This window comes from Gopherus flavomarginatus, unplaced genomic scaffold (genome assembly GCF_025201925.1).
Source record: "Gopherus flavomarginatus isolate rGopFla2 unplaced genomic scaffold, rGopFla2.mat.asm mat_scaffold_177_arrow_ctg1, whole genome shotgun sequence".
Classification (NCBI taxonomy): Eukaryota; Metazoa; Chordata; order Testudines; family Testudinidae; genus Gopherus; species Gopherus flavomarginatus.
This window is the reverse complement of record NW_026114754.1, coordinates 30954-53105: the sequence shown is the minus strand read 5'-3', so window position 1 is coordinate 53105 and position 22152 is coordinate 30954. Positions and strand designations below refer to the sequence as shown.

The 22152-nt window shown below is 53.4% G+C and overlaps 1 protein-coding gene across 1 annotated transcript in view; it reads right to left on the bottom strand.

Moving 5' to 3' along the window:
* The window catches only part of LOC127042028 (uncharacterized), a 47484-nt gene extending 40168 nt beyond the window's left edge, over nt 1–7316 (bottom strand). Inside the window, exon 1 of the mRNA XM_050935705.1 lies at nt 6977–7316. The gene's annotated coding sequence lies outside the window, so the exon portion shown is untranslated. The remainder of the gene's footprint in view (nt 1–6976) is intronic.
* Between the last annotated feature and the right edge of the window lie 14836 nt (nt 7317–22152).

Genomic DNA, 22152 nt, shown 5'->3' with positions numbered 1-22152 from the left:
GAAAGGAAAAAGTAAAGAATTATCTCTGTAACTTCAAGATGTAAATATTACAGGGTCCTATAGCTTACAGACACCAGAAAGAGACTTTCCCCCCAGTACCAATACAAATCAAAATATTCCCAGGAACTACACATATAAAAGTTAACCAGCCAGATCCACAATTGCAAATAGAGTAAAACAATCAAAAAGCCTAAACCGCCTGTTTTTACTTACTATTTGAAAAGAAACTTAGAGAGCCTGTAGTAATGTCTGGTCTCTCTCAGACCCTCCGAGAGAAGAACACACAACGGACAAAGAACACACACAAAAACTTCCCTCTACCCAAATTTAAAAGTATCTTGTCTTCTGATTGGTCCTCTGGTCAGGTGTCCAGTTCCCTGCTTGTAACCCTGTACAGGTAGAAGGGACATTAACCCTTAACAATCTGTTTATGACACCTGGCCCCTATGAAGCATTGGCTCAGCCAGGATCATGTCTTGGGAATCTTCCACAGCTGTAATCATAACACCCAAATTGCAAAGGGGTTGCTGAGCGTCTGCATCAGCCCCAGCTGAAGCCAGGGAGGTCCAGCATTTTGAAGGTCATTGGCCGTTCATTAGAATTTGACCAAGGGATGGGTATTTGGACCAATCTGTTCCCATTTGGGTGCTTTCAAGTTTGGCACCTACATCCCTATTTAGGCACCTAAATAAGTGGGCTGATTTTTCAGAGTTGCTGAAATCAGCAGGAGTCCAGTGTCTCCAAATAATCAAGCTGCTTCTCAAGGTGCCTCGATCTGGCTTTAGATACTGGACGTTAGATGCTTTGAAAGCTTTGGCCATAGTTTTTCACCCCAATGCTGGGTTTTGACTAGTGGGTCTGCTGCATTCAGCCCCCTTTCTTATATGTCCACTGGAGCTTCGGGTTTAGAGCACCAAATTGCATGTTCAGCACAGGCAGCTGGATGGCTCCCAACACGAAGCACAGGTAGTTGTGCAGGATTCCCTCTTAGCATGGAACAAGCTGGAGATCACAATGGATGAAGTGGCCACAGACCCATTGGACTGGCAGCAAAGGACAAAAACCCTGGAAAAGTGGTTCAGTGTTGCTGCGTGGTGTGTGATTTGCCCTCTGTTAGCACCCTTGCTGTGCTCAGCACTGCCTGCATGTATAGAGACGAGGGTCCCTGCCCCAAAGAGTTTACATTCTGTGGAAAAGACCAAGGGTGGAGTGAGAGGGATAAAATATAGAGTCAAGTGTGTCTCGGCTCTTCCTCTTGGGGCCCCTACTTGGCCAGGGCTAATTCCTTGTTGGGGGGGCCTGGAGGAAGGATTTGAAGGAAAGTCGAGTGCCTTTATGGATGAGTTCTTGGAGGACATTCTATGCATAAGGACAGCCTAAATCAATTGGAATATACCTATTGTACTTACATTTCAGTGTACAGTCTATAGAGCAGTATAAACACATCATTGCCTGTATGAAATTTTAGTTTGTACTAACTTTCCTAGTGCTTTTTATGTAGCCTGTTGTAAAACTGGGCAAATATCTAGATGAGTTAATGTATCCCCTGGAAGATCTCTGTGTGCTCCTAGGGGTTCGCATCTCCCTGGTTGAGAACCAATGGGCTTCTGGCTGAGAGGAAGTGGTCATCATTGAAGGGAAGGTTAAAAGGTGACTTGAACTCAAGTACCTACACAGGGAGGAGATTTCCAATTGCAGAATGTTCTTCAATGGAGCTGACAAAGGCAGAATGAGAGCCAATGGTTGAAAGCTGAAATTAGAGAGATTCAGACTAGAAATAAGGTGCAATTTTTTAATAGTGAGAGTAATTAACTACTGGAACAACTCACCTAGGGTCATAGTGGATTCTTCATTCCCTGAAGCCTTTAAATCAAGAAAGTATCTTTCTAAAATATTTAAAAGTAATGGGTGTGATGCAGGAATCACTGGGTGATGTTCTCTCTGACCTGTGCTAGGATATCAGACCTAATGGTCACAATGGTCCCTTGGACCTTAAAATCTAAGACTGAGACTCCTTCTTGCTACCACAGTACAAATAATAAGCCTTCCTACTACTTCTATTTGCTTACACTAGACAGGTGCCAGGTGAATGCTATCCATAAGGTGCTTCATATACACAGGGGCCAGATGAATTAGTCCACATAGTGGCCATTAGCACCTGCCAAAATGCTTAGGACCTAGAACTGCCAACTTCCCAGACTGGAAGATCTCTGGGGCAGGGGCCATCTTTTTGTTCTGTGTTTGGACAGCGCCTAGCACTATGGGCTCCTGATCCAAGACTAGAGCTCCTAAGCACTACAGCAATATAATCAATCATATTAGTATTTAGGTCTATTGCACTAGTGCCCAGGAGTGTTAGGCTTGAAGCAGGTATCACGAAGTCCCCGGGCGTGCTCATGAACTGCTCCCCACAAAGCCAGGCAGGACTTTGGGGAGCCTCCTCTCCCTTGGAGCAGACTCTCTTCAGGGCAAGAAGCTCACACGGCTTCACCTCCTGGGTCTCTCTTTGGAGCATTCAGCATATGCCCCTCCATGCGCTTTCCACAGCGAGTCCACCCAGGCGGGATCCTGAGGAAGCCAGAGGGTCCTGCACACACACCCACTTCGCAGTCAGACGTGACTCTCAGCCAGCCAGTAAAACAGAGGTTTATTAGATGACAGGAACACGGTCTAAAACAGAGCTTGTAGATACTGAGAACGGGACCCCTCAGCCGGGTCCATTCTGGGGCCCAGCAAGCCAGACAAAAGACGGTTACTCACCTTTGTAACTGTTGTTCTTCGAGATGTGTTGCTCACATCCATTCCAGTTAGGTGTGCGCGCCGCGCGTGCACGTTCGTCGGAAACTTTTTACCCTAGCAACTCCAGTGGGCCGGCAGGTCGCCCCCTGGAGTGGCGCCGCCATGGCGCCCAATATATATCCCTGCCGGCCCACCCGCTCCTCAGTTCCTTCTTGCCGGCTACTCCGACAGTGGGGAAGGAGGGCGGGTGTGGAATGGATGTGAGCAACACATCTCGAAGAACAACAGTTACAAAGGTGAGTAACCGTCTTTTCTTCTTCGAGTGATTGCTCACATCCATTCCAGTTAGGTGAATCCCAAGCCATACCTAGGCGGTGGGGTCGGAGTGAGAAGTCGCGGCATGGAGCACTGCAGATCCGAAGGCCGCATCCTCTCTTGACTGCTGGACCAGGGCGTAGTGGGAAGCAAAGGTGTGGACCGATGACCAGGTCGCTGCCCGACAGATTTCCTGGATGGGCACACGGGCGAGGAAAGCCAGCGACGACGCCTGCGCCCTGGTAGAATGCGCAGTCACACGGCCCGTAGGGACATGGGCCAAGTCATAGCAGGTCCTGATGCAGGACGTTACCCAAGAGGATAACCTCTGGGAGGAGATAGGAAGCCCTTTCATGCGGTCCGCTACCGCCACGAAAAGCTGGGGGGATTTGCGGAAGGGCTTAGTCCTCTCCACGTAGAACGTGAGAGCCCTACGGACATCAAGCGAGTGGAGCTGCTGCTCCCTGCCTGAGGAGTGAGGTTTTGGGAAAAAAACCGGGAGGAATATCTCTTGGTTGACATGGAAGGCTGAGACCACCTTGGGGAGAAAGGTAGGGTGTGGTCTCAGCTGCACCTTATCTTTGTGGAAGACCGTATATGGGGGGTCTACCACAAGAGCCCGGAGTTCCGACACCCGTCTAGCTAAGGTGATAGCTACTAGAAAGGCAGTCTTCCAAGAGAGGTAAAGCAGGGAGCAAGTGGCTAACAGTTCAAAGGGGGGTCCCATGAGTCGGGACAACACCAGGTTAAGATCCCAGGTTGGAGCAGGGGGACGGACGTTAGGGTATAAACGTTCCAGCCCCTTAAGGAATCTAGACACCGTTGGGTGAGAAAAAACAGAGCGACCATCCGCACCCGGGTGAAAGGTGGAGATAGCTGCTAGGTGAACTCGCAACGATGATATGGCCAGACCTTGCAGTTTGAGGGACCAAACGTAGTCTAAGATGTCGGCTACCGAAACTTCCATAGGGCGGAGATTTCTCTCCGCGCACCAACAGGAGAAACGCTTCCACTTGGCCGAATATGTCGCTCTCGTGGAAGGCTTCCTGCTGCCCAAAAGCACCTCCCTCACCGGCGTGGAGCAGCGCAGCTCGGAACCAGTCAGCCACGCAGGAGCCACGCCGCTAGGTGCAGCGACTGCAGGTCCGGGTGACAGAGGGTCCCGTGCTCCTGGGTAATCAGGTCCGGGTGAAGGGGCAGGGGAACTGGGTCGGCTATGGTCAGGTCCAGCAGCATGGGGTACCAGTGCTGTCTGGGCCATGCCGGGGCTACCATGATCACGTGAGCCCTGTCCCTGGGCACCTTCAGAAGGACCCTGTGGACCAGAGGGAACGGTGGAAACGCATAGTACAGGTGGGTCGACCACTGAATAAGGAAGGCATCCGCTATCGACCCGGGCTCCCTGCCCTGAAAGGAGCAGAACGCTTGGCACTTCTTGTTCCCCCTGGACGCGAAGAGGTCCACGCGGGGATAACCCCACCTCCGGAAGACGTCGCGTCCGGGCGAAGGGACCACTCGTGCGACAGGAAGGATCTGCTCAATCGATCCGCCAGCGTGTTTCATACTCCGGGGAGGAAGGAAGCCGTGAGGTGAACGGAGTGGGCTATACAAAAGACCCAGAGTCGCATCGCCTCGTGGCACAGGGGGGAGGATCTGGTGCCGCCTTGCTTGTTGATATAATACATGGTCATCGTGTTGTCGGTGAACACCGCGACACAGCGACCCTGAAGCTGATGACAGAACGTTTGACAAGCAAGGCGGACCGCTCTCAACTCCCGCATGTTGATGTGTAACCCCACCTCCTCCTGGGACCACAGGCCCTGCGTTCTCAGGGTCCCTAGGTGGGCCCCCCAGCCTAGATCTGAGGCATCCGTTGTCAGGGACACCGAGGGCTGAGGTGGGTGGAAAGGGAGACCCGCACATAGCACGGACTGGTCTAGCCACCAGCCGAGAGAATCTAACACCCTCTGGGGGATTGTGATTAGCATGTCTAGCGGCTGTCTTGTCGGCCTGTAATGATCGATGAGCCACAACTGGAGGGGCCTCATGCGGATCCGAGCGTAACCGGTCACAAAGGTGCAAGCCGCCATGTGGCCTAACAGGGTTAGACATGTCCGCACTGATGTCAAGGGGGCTGTCCGCAGTCGTTGAACGATCGCCAACAAGGCCTGGAACCTCTGCAATGGCAGTAAGGCCCTGGCCACAGTGGGGTCCAGGACGGCCCCGATGAATTCCACCCTCTGTGTGGGAATCAGGGTGGACTTGTCCGTGTTTATCAGGAGGCCCAAAGTGGCGAACATGCCGATGATCACGCGGACATGGCTGCAGACTTGTTGTTCCGACGTGCCCCGAATCAACCAATCGTCCAGATAAGGAAACACGTGGATACGATTGCGCCGAAGATGCGCCACAACAACTGCCATGCATTTTGTAAACACCCTCGGGGCCGTGGACAGGCCAAATGGGAGGACTGCAAATTGGTAATGAAGGGGGCCCACCACGAAGCGAAGGAAACGTCTGTGGTGTGGCCAAATGGCAATGTGAAAATATGCGTCCTGCATGTCGAGGGCGGCGTACCAGTCTCCCGGATCCAGGGATGGGATAATGGTCCCCAGGGATACCATGCGGAACTTCAACTTCACCAGGTATTTGTTGAGCTCTCGCAGGTCGAGGATAGGCCTGAGGCCTCCCTTGGCCTTGGGGATCAGAAAGTAGCGGGAATAAAACCCCTTGCCTTTCTCGCTTTCCGGAACCGCCTCTATAGCTCCTTTGCTGAGGAGCGTCTGCACCTCCTGTCGAAGGAATTGCTCGTGAGAGGGGTCCCTGAAGAGGGACGAGGAAGGGGGGCGGGAAGGAGGAAATGATACAAACTGCAGGCGGTATCCCGTCTGCACCGTGCGTAAGACCCAGCGGTCCGATGTTATTTGGGACCACGCTGGGAGGAAAAACGAAAGGCGGTTGGAAAACGGGGGGGAAGGATCCATGGGGGAAACTGTTACTGCGCCCTCGGGCGCACCTTCAAAATGAAGGCTTAGGTCCAGGTGGGGGCTTAGAGGGGCCTTGGTTCTGCCCCCCTTGGTTCCCCGAATGCCTGCGCCTTCCATTCCTGCCGCGGCGCCTGTTAAGGTCCTGCCGCTGGCGGAACTGGGAATACGGCCTGCGCTGTTGTTGTTGCTGTGGCCGGAAGGGTCTGCATTGCGTTCCTGGTGTGTGCATCCCGAGGGACCGCATAATGACCCGATTATCTTTCAGACTCTTGAGTCTGGGGTCTGTCTTTTCAGAGAACAGGCCCTGGCCTTCGAAAGGGAGGTCCTGTACGGTATGCTGGAGCTCTGGCGGAAGGCCAGAAACCTGCAGCCAGGAGATGCGACGCATCGTTACTCCCGATGCGAGGGTACGGGCAGCCGAGTCTGCAGCGTCCAAAGAGGCTTGCAAGGACGTGCGTGCAACCTTCTTGCCTTCATCCAAGATGGCTGTAAATTCTTGGCGAGCGTCTTGTGGCAGCAGCTCCTTGAATTTGTCTGCTGCCACCCAGGAGTTGAAGGCGTATCTGCTCAGCAGGGCTTGCTGGTTGGAAACCCTGAGCTGCAGCGCCCCAGCTGAGTATACCTTACGGCCGAGGAGGTCCATTCGCCTGGCCTCTCTGGATTTGGGGGCTGGAGCCTCCTGCCCATGACGCTCTTTGTCGTTCACCGATTGAACCACCAGGGAACACCGGTGTCGGGTGTACATGGAGATACTCATAGCCTTTAGAAGGGGCCATGTACTTCCTCTCGACGCCCTTCGCAGTAGGGGGGATGGAGGCCGGAGACTGCCAGATGGTGTTGGCGTTTGCCTGGATGGTTCTTATGAAGGGCAGGGCGACCCTGGTGGGAGCATCTGCTGAGAGGATGGTGACAATTGGATCCTCTATTTCGGAGACCTCCTCGGCTTGCAGACTCAGATTTTGAGCTACTCGCCTGAGGAGGTCTTGGTGCGCCCTGAGATCCAGCGGGGGGGGCTGTTGGAGGAGGTACCAGCCACCGCTTCATCAGGGGAGGAGGATGAGGAGACCCCCGGCAAGAGAGTGTCTAATGGAGGGTCTCCCTCGGCCCTCGCCTCTGCCTCAGGAGCCAGAGCGGAATCTTGTTGCTTGGACCCTTCCTCCCCATCCGGGGAGGGAGGGGGGCGAGACAATGAGGCTTCCGGCGCCCTGCGCTCCGCCGTCGCAGGCCTAGCAGGGAGCTGTTGGGGCCCCTGGGCTTGATGGTATGCCCAGGGTGTCCAGAACCCCCATTGCTGCGGGCCTTGGTCTTGTTGAGGCGGATCGCCAAATAGCTCCGCCTGCCGGTCGGTGCCCAGCGCATACCTGCTGTCCGTTTGGGAAGAGACCGACGGCTGTCTAGAAGGCCACGGCGGGGCTGACCCTGGTTGGTAAGGGTCCGCGCGGGTCGGCACGGGCGAACGTCTCGGTGCCGGGGACCGGTGCCGGGAATAACGGTGCCGGGATCGGGACCGGGACCGGGTTCTGTCACGGTGCCGGGATCTGGACCGGTACTGGCCGCCGCTTCGGTGCCGGGATCGGGACCGGGACCTGCCACCGACGCGGTGCCGGGAGGTCGACCGGGACCGGGACCTGCCACCAGCTCGGTGCCGGGAGGTCGACCGGTGCGGCGAGTAACGTCGGGACTGGCTCCTGGAGTCGCGGTGCCGGTATCGGCGGCTGGAGTCCGACCGCGACCGTCTTGAGGCCGACCGGTGCCGCGAGTGCGACCGGTACCGCCGAGGGGAGCGGTGCCGGGACTGCGAGCGGCGGCGGGATCTGGAGCGACCGTGGCGTCGGGACCTCGATCGTGAGCGTGAGTCCCGAGACGGTGCCGACATCATGGGCTTGCCTCTGGACACGACCCGCACCGGAGGTACCGGGGGTGGCAGCTGAGTGGGCTCAGTCAGGGCTATGAGGTCCCGAGCCGAGGCGAAGGTCTCCGGCGTGGATGGGACCAATATCTCAACCCCAGATCTCATGGGGGAGGTTGGCGGCACCGGACTCGACGGACCCGCCGGGCCCGGAGTCAACGGTGCCGGCGGCGCCGCGGCCGATGTTGAGGCCGGGCGCTCCAGTCGAGTCTGCCTGGCCGGAGTAGTAGACTTCGACGGCCTCGGTTCTGTCCCCGGTGCCGGAGAAGGTCGGTGCCGGGGAGTCTTTTCGGTGCCGGTGCGCTCCGGTGCCGGCGCCGAGATCACGGCCTGCGAAGCCGCCGGGTCAAGTGCCGCCTCCATAAGGAGAGTTCGGAGCCTTTGATCCCTCTCCTTCTTTGTTCTTGGCTTAAAAGCCTTGCAGATGCGGCACTTGTCCGATCTGTGCGCTTCCCCCAGGCACTTCAGGCACGCGTCGTGGGGGTCGCTGGTGGGCATAGGCTTCTTGCAGGTCGCACACTGCTTGAAGCCCGGCGAACCAGGCATGAGCCCGGTGCCGGGTGCCGGGAAGGGCTAAGCCCCCGTCGAAGAACTATTTACAACTTATTTAACTTAACTACTATCTATCTACACTTAACAATCTAATTAACAACTATAACAGTACGAGAGGTAATCGAGAGATAACAAGGAGAGCTAGGGACGTGGAGGACAGCTATGCCGCGCTCCACAGTTCCAACGACCGACACGGCGGTAAGAAGGAACTGAGGAGCGGGTGGGCCGGCAGGGATATATATTGGGCGCCATGGCGGCGCCACTCCAGGGGGCGACCTGCCGGCCCACTGGAGTTGCTAGGGTAAGAAGTTTCCGACGAACGTGCACGCGCGGCGCGCACACCTAACTGGAATGGATGTGAGCAATCACTCGAAGAAGAACCCTGTCTGCCCTCACTTCCCATCCCCAGCCAGCTCCAAACTGAAACCCCGTCCAGCCCCTCCTTCTCTGCTGAGTTTCTTTCCCAGGCCAGGAGGTCACCTGACCTCTTTGTTCCCCCAAACCTTTAGCATCCCCTTGCAGAGGGGAAGGGCCCAAGCCATTTGTTGCCAGAAGACAGAGTGTCGGCCATTTATGCATGCTGGAGACTTAAGAAATACATAGGGGAAACTGAGGCACCCACATGGTATTTAGAGGAAACATTAAGAACAGTCCCACTTCGTCACAGCAGGACCCCACTGTGCTAGCCCCTGTACAAAGCCAGAACAAAAAGACAATTCCTGCCCTAAAAAGTTCCCAGTCTAAGGACAAGACAACAGATGGATGCTGACAGTGGATGACAAGGAAACAATGAAACAAATATTGGTAGAGCTTTAAAAAAATTGCCAGTTTAAAACAGGTAATCATGCATTTGTTTTGCAATTGCCAGCCTAACACAAGTGAAATTGGTTATCCTGGTTGGTTTCTGACCTTGATTTGACCTTCCAAAGGCATCACACCTCAAGAGCTAGACAAATACTATGAATAAAGAACTGGCCTTGACATAAAGAGATTTGCTCTCTGCTGTCCTGCATTTAGACCCTGCTACTTATTGCAATTCAATAAAACCTAAAGCTGGAGAAAAGAAACCTGACAGTTTTGTGTCAAAGTAAAATTACAGGGGCCCGCTGCGCTATGCATGGTAATCTTCCTCTTTTTGCATTATTGGGGTTCAAAATATTCTATCTCACTCCATGACACCTGCTGCTCCAGTAATTTCAAAATGCAAATGATAAACAAGTGCTAAGACTTTCAAGAAGAATCATGCTTAAATATGGAACTAGGACTCTGCTCAAATTTAATACATCATCAGGACTTTTCTTTCCGCCACATGGTGGGAGTGTTTGTCCAGTGACTACAGCACAGTGTCAGGCAGCTCAGCATGACTACTGTCTCATGAGGTCTTTGTGTTAAAAACACTCCTGGCCTCTCTGTATATCTACCCTTCTGTAAAATGGGACACTAAGTCTCCTGTACCACTCAGATCCTTGGAGGAGAGGCATGAAACAAAGGCAAAGGCAAAGAGAACACTGAGGTGGCACATGATATGTCTTCAGATATGTAAAAGGTTGTTAAAGAGGATGATGATCAATGGTTCTCCATGTCCCCCAAGGGCAAGACAAGATGTAATGAGCTTAGTTTGCAATAGGGGATACTGAGGTTGGAAAAAACTCTAACCATAAGGCTAGTTAAGCACTGAAACAGGTTACCTAGGGAAATGGTCATTGGAGGGTTTTAAAAACAGGCTAGACAATCACCTCTCAGGGATGATTTAGGTGTATTTAATCCTGCCTCTGCATGGGGGAAGGACTAGATGACCTCTTGAGGTCCCTTCCAGCCCTACATTTCTATGATTAGATTTGTCAAACTGTCTGGAGTGTCTCACAAGCGGGGTAATAAAAGACGGTTACTCACCTTTGTAACTGTTGTTCTTCGAGATGTGTTGCTCATATCCATTCCAGTTAGGTGTGAGCGCCGTGCGTGCACGTTCGTCGGAAACTTTTTACCCTAGCAACTCCAGTGGGCCGGCAGGTCGCCCCCTAGAGTGGCGCCGCCATGGCGCCTGATATATACCCCTGCCGGCCCACCCGCTCCTCAGTTCCTTCTTGCCGGCTACTCCGACAGTGGGGAAGGAGGGCGGGTGTGGAATGGATATGAGCAACACATCTCGAAGAACAACAGTTACAAAGGTGAGTAACCGTCTTTTCTTCTTCGAGTGATTGCTCATATCCATTCCAGTTAGGTGAATCCCAAGCCATACCTAGGCGGTGGGGTCGGAGTGAGAAGTTGCGGCATGGAGCACTGCAGATCCGAAGGCCGCGTCCTCTCTGGACTGCTGGACCAGGGCGTAGTGGGAAGCAAAGGTGTGGACCGATGACCAGGTCGCTGCCCGACAGATCTCCTGGATGGGCACACGGGCGAGGAAAGCCAGCGACGACGCCTGCGCCCTGGTAGAGTGTGCAGTCACACGGCCCGTAGGAACGTGAGCCAAGTCATAGCAGGTCCTGATACAGGACCTTACCCATGAGGATAACCTCTGCGAGGAAATGGGAAGCCCCTTAATGCTGTCCACTACTGCCACGAAAAGCTGGGGGGATTTGTGGAACAGTTTGGTCCTCTCCACATAAAACGCGAGAGCCCGACGGACATCAAGCGAGTGGAGTTGTTGCTCCCTGCGAGAGGAATGAGGCTTCGGGAAAAAAACTGGGAGGAAGATCTCCTGGTTGACATGGAAGGCTGAGACCACCTTGGGGAGAAAAGCAGGGTGCGGTCTCAGCTGTACCTTATCTTTATGGAAGACCGTATACGGGGGATCTACCATGAGAGCCCGGAGTTCCGACACCTGTCTAGCTGAGGTAATGGCTACTAGAAAGGCAGTCTTCCAAGAAAGATAGAGCAGGGAGCAAGTCGCTAACGGCTCAAAGGGGGGCCCCATGAGCCGAGTCAGAACCAGGTTAAGATCCCAGGTAGGGGCAGGGCGTCGGACGTTGGGGTATAGACGTTCCAGCCCCTTAAGGAATCGAGTCACTGTCGGGTGAGAGAAAACGGAGCGGCCATCCCCACCCGGGTGAAAGGTGGAGATAGCCGCCAGGTGAACCCGAAGGGACGATATCGCCAGGCCCTGTTGCTTGAGGGACCAAATATAGTCCAAAATATTGGCGACCGAAACTTCCATAGGGGAGAAACCCCTCTCCGTGCACCAACAGGAGAAACGCTTCCACTTGGCCAAGTACGTCGCTCTGGTGGAAGGCTTCCTGCTGCCCAAGAGTACCTCACATACCGGGGTAGAGCAGCGTAACTCAGATCTGGTCAGCCACGCAGGAGCCACGCTGCTAGGGGCAGTGACTGGAGGTCTGGATGACAGAGAGTACCGTGGTCCTGGGTGATCAGGTCCGGGTGAAGGGGCAGGGGAACTGGGTTGGCTATGGCCAGGTCCAGCAACATGGGGTACCAATGTTGCCTGGGCCACGCTGGGGCTACCATGATCACGCGGGCCCTGTCCCTGCACACCTTCAGAAGGACCTTGTGGACCAGTGGGAACGGGGGGAATGCATAGAACAAGTGGGTCGTCCATGGAATAAGGAAGGCGTCCCCTATAGACCCGGGTTCCCGGCCCTGAAAGGAGCAGAACTCCTGGCATTTCCTGTTCCCCCTGGAAGCGAAGAGGTCCACACGGGGACAACCCCACCTCTGGAAGATCGAGAGGACGACGTCCGGGCGGAGGGACCACTCGTGCGAGAGGAAGGATCTGCTCAGGCGGTACGCCAGCGTGTTCCGTACTCCGGGGAGGAAAGAAGCCGTGAGGTGAATGGAATGGGCTATACAAAAGTCCCAGAGTCGCATCGCCTCGTGACACAGGGGAGAGGATCTGGTGCCGCCCTGCTTGTTGATATAGTACATGGTCGTCGTGTTGTCAGTGAATACCGTGACACAACGACCTCGAAGCTGGTGACAGAACGTTTGACAGGCAAGGCGGACCGCTCTCAACTCCCGCATGTTGATGTGTAGATCCACCTCCTGCAGGGACCACAGGCCCTGTGTCCTCAGGGTTCCCAGGTGGGCCCCCCAGCCGAGATCTGAGGCATCCGTTGTTAGGGACACCGAGGGCTGGGGTGGGTGAAATGGGAGCCCCGCACACACGACGGACTGGTCTAGCCACCAGCCGAGGGAATCCAACACCCCCTGGGGGATTGTGACAAGCGTGTCTAGCGACTGTCTGGCCGGCCGGTATTGTGCGATGAGCCAAGATTGGAGGGGCCTCATGCGGAGCCGTGCATACCCTGTCACAAACGTGCAGGCCGCCATGTGGCCTAACAGGGTTAGGCATGTCCTTATAGAGGTCAGGGGGGCCGCCAGCAAGCGCTGAACGATGGTCGACAGCGACTGGAACCTGGGCAACGGTAGAAGGGCCCTGGCCAAGGTGGAGTCCAGGACAGCCCCAATGAACTCTACCCTCTGCGAGGGGAGCAGAGTGGACTTGTCCACGTTGATCATGAGGCCCAAGGTAGTAAACAGGCCAGTGATCCTGCGGACGTGGCTGCGGACTTGCAGCTCTGACGTGCCCCGAATCAGCCAATCGTCGAGGTAAGGAAACAGGTGAATGCGACTGCGTCGAAGATGTGTCACAACGACAGCCATGCATTTGGTGAATACCCTCGGGGCGGTAGAGAGGCCAAACGGGAGGACCGCGAATTGGTAGTGATGGCGGTTGACCACGAACCGAAGGAAACGTCTGTGGTGTGGCCATATGGCGATATGAAAATAAGCGTCCTGCATGTCAAGGGCAGCATACCAGTCTCCAGGATCCAGAGATGGGATAATGGTCCCCAGGGATACCATGCGGAACTTCAACTTCACCAGATATTTGTTGAGTTCCCGCAGGTCGAGGATGGCTCTGAGGCCTCCCTTGGCCTTGGGGATCAGAAAGTAGCGGGAATAAAACCCCTTGCCCTTCTCGTTCTCCGGAACCACCTCTATGGCTCCTTTGTCGAGGAGCGTCTGCACCTCCTGGCAGAGGAATTGCTCGTGAGAGGGGTCCCTGAAGAGGGACGAGGGTGGGGGGCGGGAGGGAGGAAAAGACATAAACTGCAGGCGGTATCCCGTCTGCACTGTGCGTAAGACCCAGCGGTCAGATGTTATTTGGGTCCACGCCTGGAGGAAAAACGAAAGGCGGTTGGAAAACGGGGGGGAAGGATCCATGGGGGAAACTGGTACTACGCCCTAGGGCGCACCTTCAAAACGAAGGTTTGGGTCCAGGTGGGGCTTTAGAGGAGCTTTGGTTCTGCCCCCCTTGATTCCCCGACTGCCTGCGCCTGCCATTTCTGCAGCGGCGCCTATTGAGGTCCTGCCGCTGGCGGAACTGGGGGTACGACCGGCGCTGCTGCTGTTGTTGCGGCCGGAAGGGTCTGCGTTGCGTCCCGGGTGTGTGCATCCCAAGGGAGCGCATAATGACCTGATTGTCCTTCAGACTTTTTAGTCTGGGGTCTGTCTTCTCCGAGAACAGGCCCTGGCCTTCGAACGGGAGGTCCTGGATGGTGTATTGGAGCTCCGGTGGAAGGCCAGAAACCTGAAGCCAGGAGATGCGGCGCATCGTCACCCCCGAGGCGAGGGTACGAGCAGCCGAGTCCGCAGCGTCCAAGGAGGACTGCAACGAGGTTCTTGCTCTTCCTCCTGTGGCAACAGCTCTTTAAACTTATCCACCGCCACCCAAGAGTTAAAGGCGTAGCAGCTAAGAAGGGCTTGCTGGTTGGAAACCCTGAGCTGAAGGGTCCCCGCTGAATAGACCTTGCGGCCGAGGAGGTCCATACGCCTGGCCTCCTTGGATTTGGGAGCTGGGGCTTCTTGTCCATGACGCTCCCTCTCGTTCACCGACTGCACCATGAGGGAGCACGGTGTCAGGTGAACATGGAGGTACTCATAGCCCTTGGAGGGGGCCATGTACTTCCTCTAGACGCCTCGTGCAGTAGGGGGGATGGAGGCCAGTGATTGCCAGATCGTATTGGCGTTGGCCTGGATCGTCCGAATAAAGGGCAGGGCGACCCTGGTGGGAGCATCAGAGGAGAGGATGCTGACGACGGGATCCTCGATCTCGGAGACCTCCTCAGCTTGCAGGCTTAAGTTCTGCGCTACGCGCCTGAGGAGGTCCTGATGTGCCCTGAGATCTAGTGGAGGAGGGCTATTGGAAGAGGTGCCTGCCACAGCCTCATTGGGAGAAGACGATGAGGAGACCCCTGGCAAGAGAGTGTCCAGCGGGGGGTATGTCTGAGCCCTCGCCTCTGACTCCGGAGGGAGCTCAGGGTCTTGCTGTTTTGACCCGTTCTCCCTGTCCGGGGAGGGGAGGGGCAAGACAGCGACGCCTCCGGCGCCCTGTGCTCCGTCGTCGCAGGCCTAGGAGGAAGCTGTTGCGGGCCCTGGGCTTAGTGATATGCCCAGGGTGTCCAGAACCCCCACTGCTGCGGTCCCTGGTCCTGTTGTGGAGGGTCTTGAAAAAGGGCCGCCTGCCTGTCTGTGCCCAGCGCATACACACTGTCTGCCTGCGACGACACCGATGGCTGTCTGGAAGGCCATGGAGGGGCCGACCGTGGCTGGTAAGAATCTCCGCGTCCTGGCGCCGAAGATGTTCTCGGTGCCGGGGACCGGTACCGGGAGTCATACCGGTGCCGGGATCGGGACCGGGGTCTGTCTTGGACTCGGTGCCGGGATCGGGACCGGTACCGGCCGCTGACCCGGTGCCGGGATCGGGACCGGGACCTGCCACCGACGCGGTGCCGGGAGGTCGACCGGGACCGGGACCTGCCACCAGCTCGGTGCTGGGAGGTCGACCGGGGAGCCGATCGACGGCGGGAACGGCTGCTAGAGTCCCGGTGCCGGTATCGGTGACTGGAACCAGACCGGGACTGCCTGGAGGCCGACCGGTGCCGCGAGTGCGACCGGTACCGCCGAGGGGAGTGGTGCCGGGACTGCGAGCGGCGGCGGGATCTGGAGCGACCACGGTGCCAGGACCTCAACAGCGAGCGTGAGTCCCGAGACGGCGCTCTCATCGTCGGTTTGCCTCTGGACACAACCCGCACCAGAGGTACTGGGGGTGGAGGCTGAGTTGGCTCAGTCAGGGCAATTAGGTCCTGTGCCGAGGCGAAGGTCTCCGGCGTCGATGGGACCAATAGCTCAACCCCAGATCTTATGGGGGAGCTGGATGGGACCGGACTCGACGGACCCTCCGGGCCCGGAGTCGACGGGATCCCTGTCAGCAGCGCCGTGGCAGATGCAGGTGCCGGGCGCTCCACTCGAGTCTGCCTGGATGGAGTTGCAGACTTCGAGGGCCTTGCTTCGGGACCCGGCTCTGGGGAAGGTCGGTGCCGGGGAGTCTTTCCAGTGCTGGCGCGGTCCGGTGCCGGTGTAGAGGTGACGGTCTGTGAAGCTGCTGGGTCGAGTGCCGCTTCCATAAGGAGAGTCCTCAGCCTCTGGTCTCTCTCCTTCTTTGTTCTAGGCTAAAAAGCCTTACAAATGCGGCACTTGTCCGAGATGTGCGATTCCCCCTGGCACTTTAGGCACGCGTCGTGGGGATCGCTGGTCGGCATCGGCTTCTTACAGGCCGCGCATTGCTTGAAGCCCGGCGAACGAGGCATGGGCCCGGTGCCGGGTGCCGGGAAGGGCTACGGCCCAAACTGGCTAACAAATATTTACAAGTATTATTTACAACTATTTACTATATTACTACTTAACTAACTACACTTAACTACTAACTACAACTATAAACAGTACAACAAGGAGAGCTAGGGACGTGGAGGACAGCTATGCCACGCTCCACAGTTCCAACGACCGACAAGGCGGTAAGAAGGAACTGAGGAGCGGGTGGGCCAGCAGGGGTATATATCAGGCGCCATGGCGGCGCCACTCTAGGGGGCGACCTTCCGGCCCACTGGAGTTGCTAGGGTAAAAAGTTTCCGACGAACGTGCACGCGCGGCGCGCACACCTAACTGGAATGGATATGAGCAATCACTCGAAGAAGAACTTTCTCTTACCAAGAGAAGTTGGTCCAATAAAAGATCTTACCTCACCCACCTTGTCTCTCTTCCGATCTTGGGCAGACTGTGAAGAAGCAGGGCACAAACCCAGACTGGTTGTGTGTTCTGGACTGAGATTTCACCAACCAAGTATCCCATGTGAACTCCTCAGCTGCTATAACAGTCTTAAAGTGACAGTCCCCTGGGGGACTCAGATCAATCTTGTCATCCAGGCAAACTTGCTTTTGTCATAGATGGGTCCTCGCACCCAAAATATCACAATAATATTCAGGTTACTCCCAGTGTCAAAAGACCAGTCATTTACCCCAGGTCAACTGCATTTCCAATTCTTTATCAAAGAACGCTTGTAGCCAATCCTATAAAAAATGTACTAAAGATGTATTAGTTAAGAAAAAGAAATGAGAGTTATTTTCAGCAGGTAAACATACACGAGTTACAGTCTTAGGTTCTAAAGGTCACAGAACCTGCATATTATAGAAGCTTCTGTGTATCCTTTAGGGCTAACTGAAGCTAAACAGCTGGGAATCTCTTGCTTATGTTTAGAAGTCTTGCCTCTCCGAGTTCAAACAGCATAGAGATAAAGTTCCTTCTGGTCAGGCATTTTTATTTCATTTCCCCAGAGTTCAAACTAATGTGACAAGTGTTTGTGCATATCTCCTCTTCGTGGGTGTAAGAGGAACAATCAACAAAGTTTTGTCCACAGCTGTTCCACAATGGCTTGTCTGATGACTGTTGGACAGGAGATGACACCTCTTGTGGTAAACTAGTATCTCACACTTTGTAATGCTTCTCTTCTGACTGAGGGTTTCCAGTTTCATAGCAAACACTTTCATAGTTACAGAGCAAATACTTACATATTACCTTATAACATGGGATACAGATAAGTGAAATTAGTGCAGGCAGCAACTTAGAAGCATTTCATACAGTCCAAACACTAAACCCATCTCTATAAACTTAATACCTATTTTAACAATGCTAACACAGATAAGCCAGACTGGTTTCCAGCTGTGCATTTGGGGCTTGGGGACCTTGGAATGAGCTGGCACCTGGTTTGCCAGCATCACAAGAATGTAATGCTTTGGGTCAGGGAGTGTCTCTTTGTAGTGTTTGCACAGCCCCTGGCACAGCAGTGGGAGAGATAGCTTAGTGCAGGGATAGGCAACCTATGGCACGTGTACCGAAGGCAGCACATGAGCTGATTTTCAGTGGCACTCACGCTGCCTGGATCCTGGCCACCAGTCTGGGGGTCTCTGCATTTTAATTTAATTTTTAATGAAGCTTCTTAAACATTTTAAAATCCTTGTTTACTTTACATACAACAATAGTTTAGTATATATTATAGACTTAAAGAAAGAGACCTTCTGAAAACGTTAAAATGTATCACTGGCACATGAAATCTTAAATTAGAGTGAATAAATGAAGACTTTGGCACACCACTACTGAAAGGTTGTCGACCCCTGGCTTAATGGTTCGCGCTATTGGTCTACTAAACCTAGCATTGCAAGTTCAATCTTTGAGGGGGCCATTTAGGCATCTGGGGCAAAAACTGGGGATTGGTCCTGTTTTGAGCAGGGGGTTGGACTAGATGATCTCCTGAGGTCCTTTCCAACCCTGATATTCTATGACTAGGGATCCTAGGTGCTACAATACTACAAATAAATATACACATTTTTTTCCAGTGGAGAAAAAACAAGTAGAAAAGGGAAAGATCATACTTCCTCCAGTTTAAGTTCTTTACCTCCTTCCCTTCCCCCTTTATTTTTCCAGTGGAGAAAAAGGAGAAAATACAGAGGGGAAGGGAGGAAAACAAGAATTAAAAAAAAAATCTAGATTTGTCAGGTTTCAAAAACCAAAATGGAAAATACAATTAAAAATTGAACAAAAATTGGGAAATTTTAAAACTAAACCAGTGGCTGTCAAGAAGCTGTCAAAATGTGACATTTTCCCACGAAAAACACCATTTTTTGGTGGGAACATTTTTTTAATAAAAGAAGTCACACGCATACCCATCTCCTGCTCCAGTGCCATACCCTTCCCACAAGGGGGCAAGCCCTGGTGAAAACTAGGGCTTAGATTGTAGATGGGGGATTTTTTTGGTGAGCATCAGGGGGGGAATCTTCATATTTTATATGAAGGTTCCATAACAGTACCCTCAGTGGTGGGTTCAGTACCAGGGTTCTTGGATGAAATGCCCCAGCCTGTGTTATCCGGAGGTCAGACTAGATGACATAAACCGGGTCCCTTCTGTCTTTAAAATCTGTGAACGGGATGGGGGGATGGGTCAGCTCTGAAATCCCACTTCCTCTGCCTAGCTGAGCTCTCCCTATGACTGTTCTTCACAGGGGTGCTTGAGAGGCTTCAAGGCCTTTGCCTTGCCATAAGCTTCCAGCTGAAGGAGGCTGTGCTTGTCTCACACATCTTTGCACCACCCACTTTGGGGCAGATCCTATGCTCAATTTACACTAGGTGAGGATCCGCTCCTTAAAAGGAGCACTAGAGGCCTGGCTTGTAGCTGCCTTCACAGAGCTTTTGATGCCAGTCACTTCATGCGATTGCTCTGCCTCTGCTTATATTTATCGCTGCTTGCTGTATTTTCCACTCCATGCATCTCATGAACTGGGTTATAGCCCACAAAAGCTTATGCCCAAATAAATGTGTTAGTCTCTAAGGCGCCACAAGGACTCCTCGTTGTTTTTACGGATACAGACTAACATGGCTACAACTCTGAAATCTGCCTCTACTGTTTTTTTCTTAAATGCTGCCTTTCCCTACCTCGTTCTGAGACAGGCTCATTTCCTTGAGGCCTGTTCTGTCTGAGAACTGCCCTGTTGATGACAGTAGTGCCTAAGGTGCTGTACACACACAGGAGAGCTCACGCTCTAAGCAGACCAGACAGACACAGGGTGGGGAAGGAGTAGAATACACAAGGCGATGGGAGCAAATGGCACATTAGTGCCAGGCTGTTTTTTCTCCTGGGAGGGGGAGTTACTGAGGAGGAGAGCAGCTCCCTGGAAGGGACAGGGCAGAAGAGAACGGGGTAAGCGGGGGAGGGAGGCAGCTGTGGAGTGCAGCAGGGGGGAACAGATTGGGGAGGTGGGGGGAAGCATTTGGAGCAAACAGCCAATCAGCACAGTGAAAAGGGTCTTAGCTGCCTCAGCCACTACTGGCTACCACCTCACTGCAGTTTGAGGCATTTGTGATAGTGTTGAACATAGTAAAAACCAAAAGATTGAGCTAGAGAAGAGCCTGCTGCAGGGTGTGGCCAAGTGGGAATTTTCGGTTATATTTTCATGAATGGGGGCAGGGCAGGGACTTACTTGAGTAGGGGTTGCTACCCAGTGGGGACAGAAGGGTCAAAATGCTCCTGCGGGAGAGCAGGAGACATGCAGTGCTGGGGTCACAGGTGCCTGGAGTGACATGAATAGATTAAGGACTGGCTGAAACCCAGACAGACAATAGGATGCGCCAGGGACCTGTGGCAGGTGGAAGATGTAAGCTCAGCATGAGCTGCAGGAGGAAGACAAAGGATAAGGAGTGACAGCAGGCTAGGATCTAAGCTGGCCTTTGGAGAGAGACACTAGCTGGCACAGGGAACTGACAAAGGGACACAGAGAGAGGAGCTTGGCTAGGTACCACCCCGACAGCAGCCCCTCTGAATTCTGACCTGTCTTTATACCATTGCTTCGCTGTGCTACCATAAGGCCTTCCTGCTGTTGTGTTCCAGGGGATTAATAAGCTCTAACCTTTTTTGAAAAGGCTGCCTGGTGTTACTACAAACACATGCTGAGGTGCAATGATCCCTGCCAAGGGCAAAGTCTGAGCAGGAGTCTATCTTACTTGGATTCCTTGGCAGAGCTCATGACGTGAAGCAGGCGTGCTGGAGCCCAGAGGCTCAGTCTGAGGCACTGAGGCCACAGGACTTAGCTTTGAGGAAGAGTGGGAGCTTGTGACCTTCTCTTGGTGTTATCTGGACCAGTGATCTGCTAGGTCACTTCAATCCTTTACTCTGGGAGCCAGCCTTATCCTGCTCTGCTGTGAGAACCCCCACTCCTGGGCTGTTCACGCACAGCCTCTGGCATGTAAGCTGCTCCTTGGATTATGCAACTGAATGGCACTAGCCAATATCTCCGATCCCAGACACAACCCTAGGATCCTCCGTCTTGCAGTGTCCAGTTATGCCCGCTGGACACTGCAAGCTTATAGGAGTTCGTCAATTTAACAAAGAAATTGATATGTACCAGGCTTGTTCTCCCAAGGGGAGTCTCTGACATGCTTCAAATCAAATGCACTGCTTTGGGTAGAACAAACAAACAGATTTATTTACAAAGATAGATTTTAAGTGATTATAAGTCAAAACGTAAGTCAGATTTGGTCAAATGAAATAAAAGCAAAATGCATTCTAAACCGATCTTAACACTTTCAATCTCCTTACAAACTTAGATGTGTCTCACCACAGGCTGGCTGGTTGCCCTTTGAGCCAGGCTCTCCTCTTTGATCAGTGCTTCAGTCGCTTGGTGGTGATATCTGTAGATGTAGTTGGAATAGAGAGGAAGAGCATGGCAAATGTCTCTCCCTTTTATCATGTTTCTTCCCTCTTCACTTTGTTTCCCCGTCCCCTTCAGAGTCAGGTGAGCATTACCTCATTGCTGTGCCAAACTGACCAAAGGAAGGGGGGTGACTCACTTGAGAGTCCAACAGATCCTTTGTTGCTGCCTAGGTCTGTGTCCTCTGTTCCTGTGAGGCTGGGCTGGGTTTGTCCCATACATGGCCTGATGAGGTGTGAACTGCCCCTCTGCTCTTGGGGAGTTTTTGCCTGGGCTTGTTTTAAACCATGAGGACACATTTTCAGCCTCAAAACTATATACATGAAATTACAGCCTATAACAATTACTATAACATTACCATAGCAACAATGCTCAGTATATCATGAGCCTTCTGAAGACATACAACAAGACAAACTTTGCATTAGATACCACACAATCATATTAAAAGGATGAAGGTGGGGCTGTAGGGTGTTCCCACAAGGTACAGAACATCACAGTCCCCTTTGGGTCAGGCACACGGAGGGGTTCCCTAGGGCACAGCACATGGTTCCGAGGATCTGACATAGGGGAAGCTAAGTAATCCGCTAAAGGAACAGTGATAGTGTGGACAAGAATCAAATTAGACGAAACCGCAATACTCTCCCATCCACTTGAGATGCCAAAACAAGATTGCACCGCTCTGCCCAGCCAGGGCTGATTTTACAGCCAGTTTCCTTCCCTGTTTATGTGAGATCTGCCCCCTCAAGAGGAAGCCTTGTGATGCTGATCATTGCTAGAGGAACCCACCTGGAGACAGGCTAGAGTTTTATCTATAGCTAAAGCAACAGAAGAGTCCAGTTAAGTGATTTCTGGCCCAGTTTGCAAGGCCTTACATGCAAGGTGGTGAGTCAAGAGACAAACTTTCCCCAGCAGAAGTTGGTCCAGTAAGAGAGATCACCTCACTCATCTTCTCTCTAATATCCTAGGACCAACATGGCTACAACACTGCACTCAACTTCATGGCATCTGTTTGGAGAGAGTACAACTTCTGAATGCAATTGGGAGGGGAGGAGCATGCGCACACAACCCCTGCCATGGGGGAAGAATTAAGGACTCCAGCATG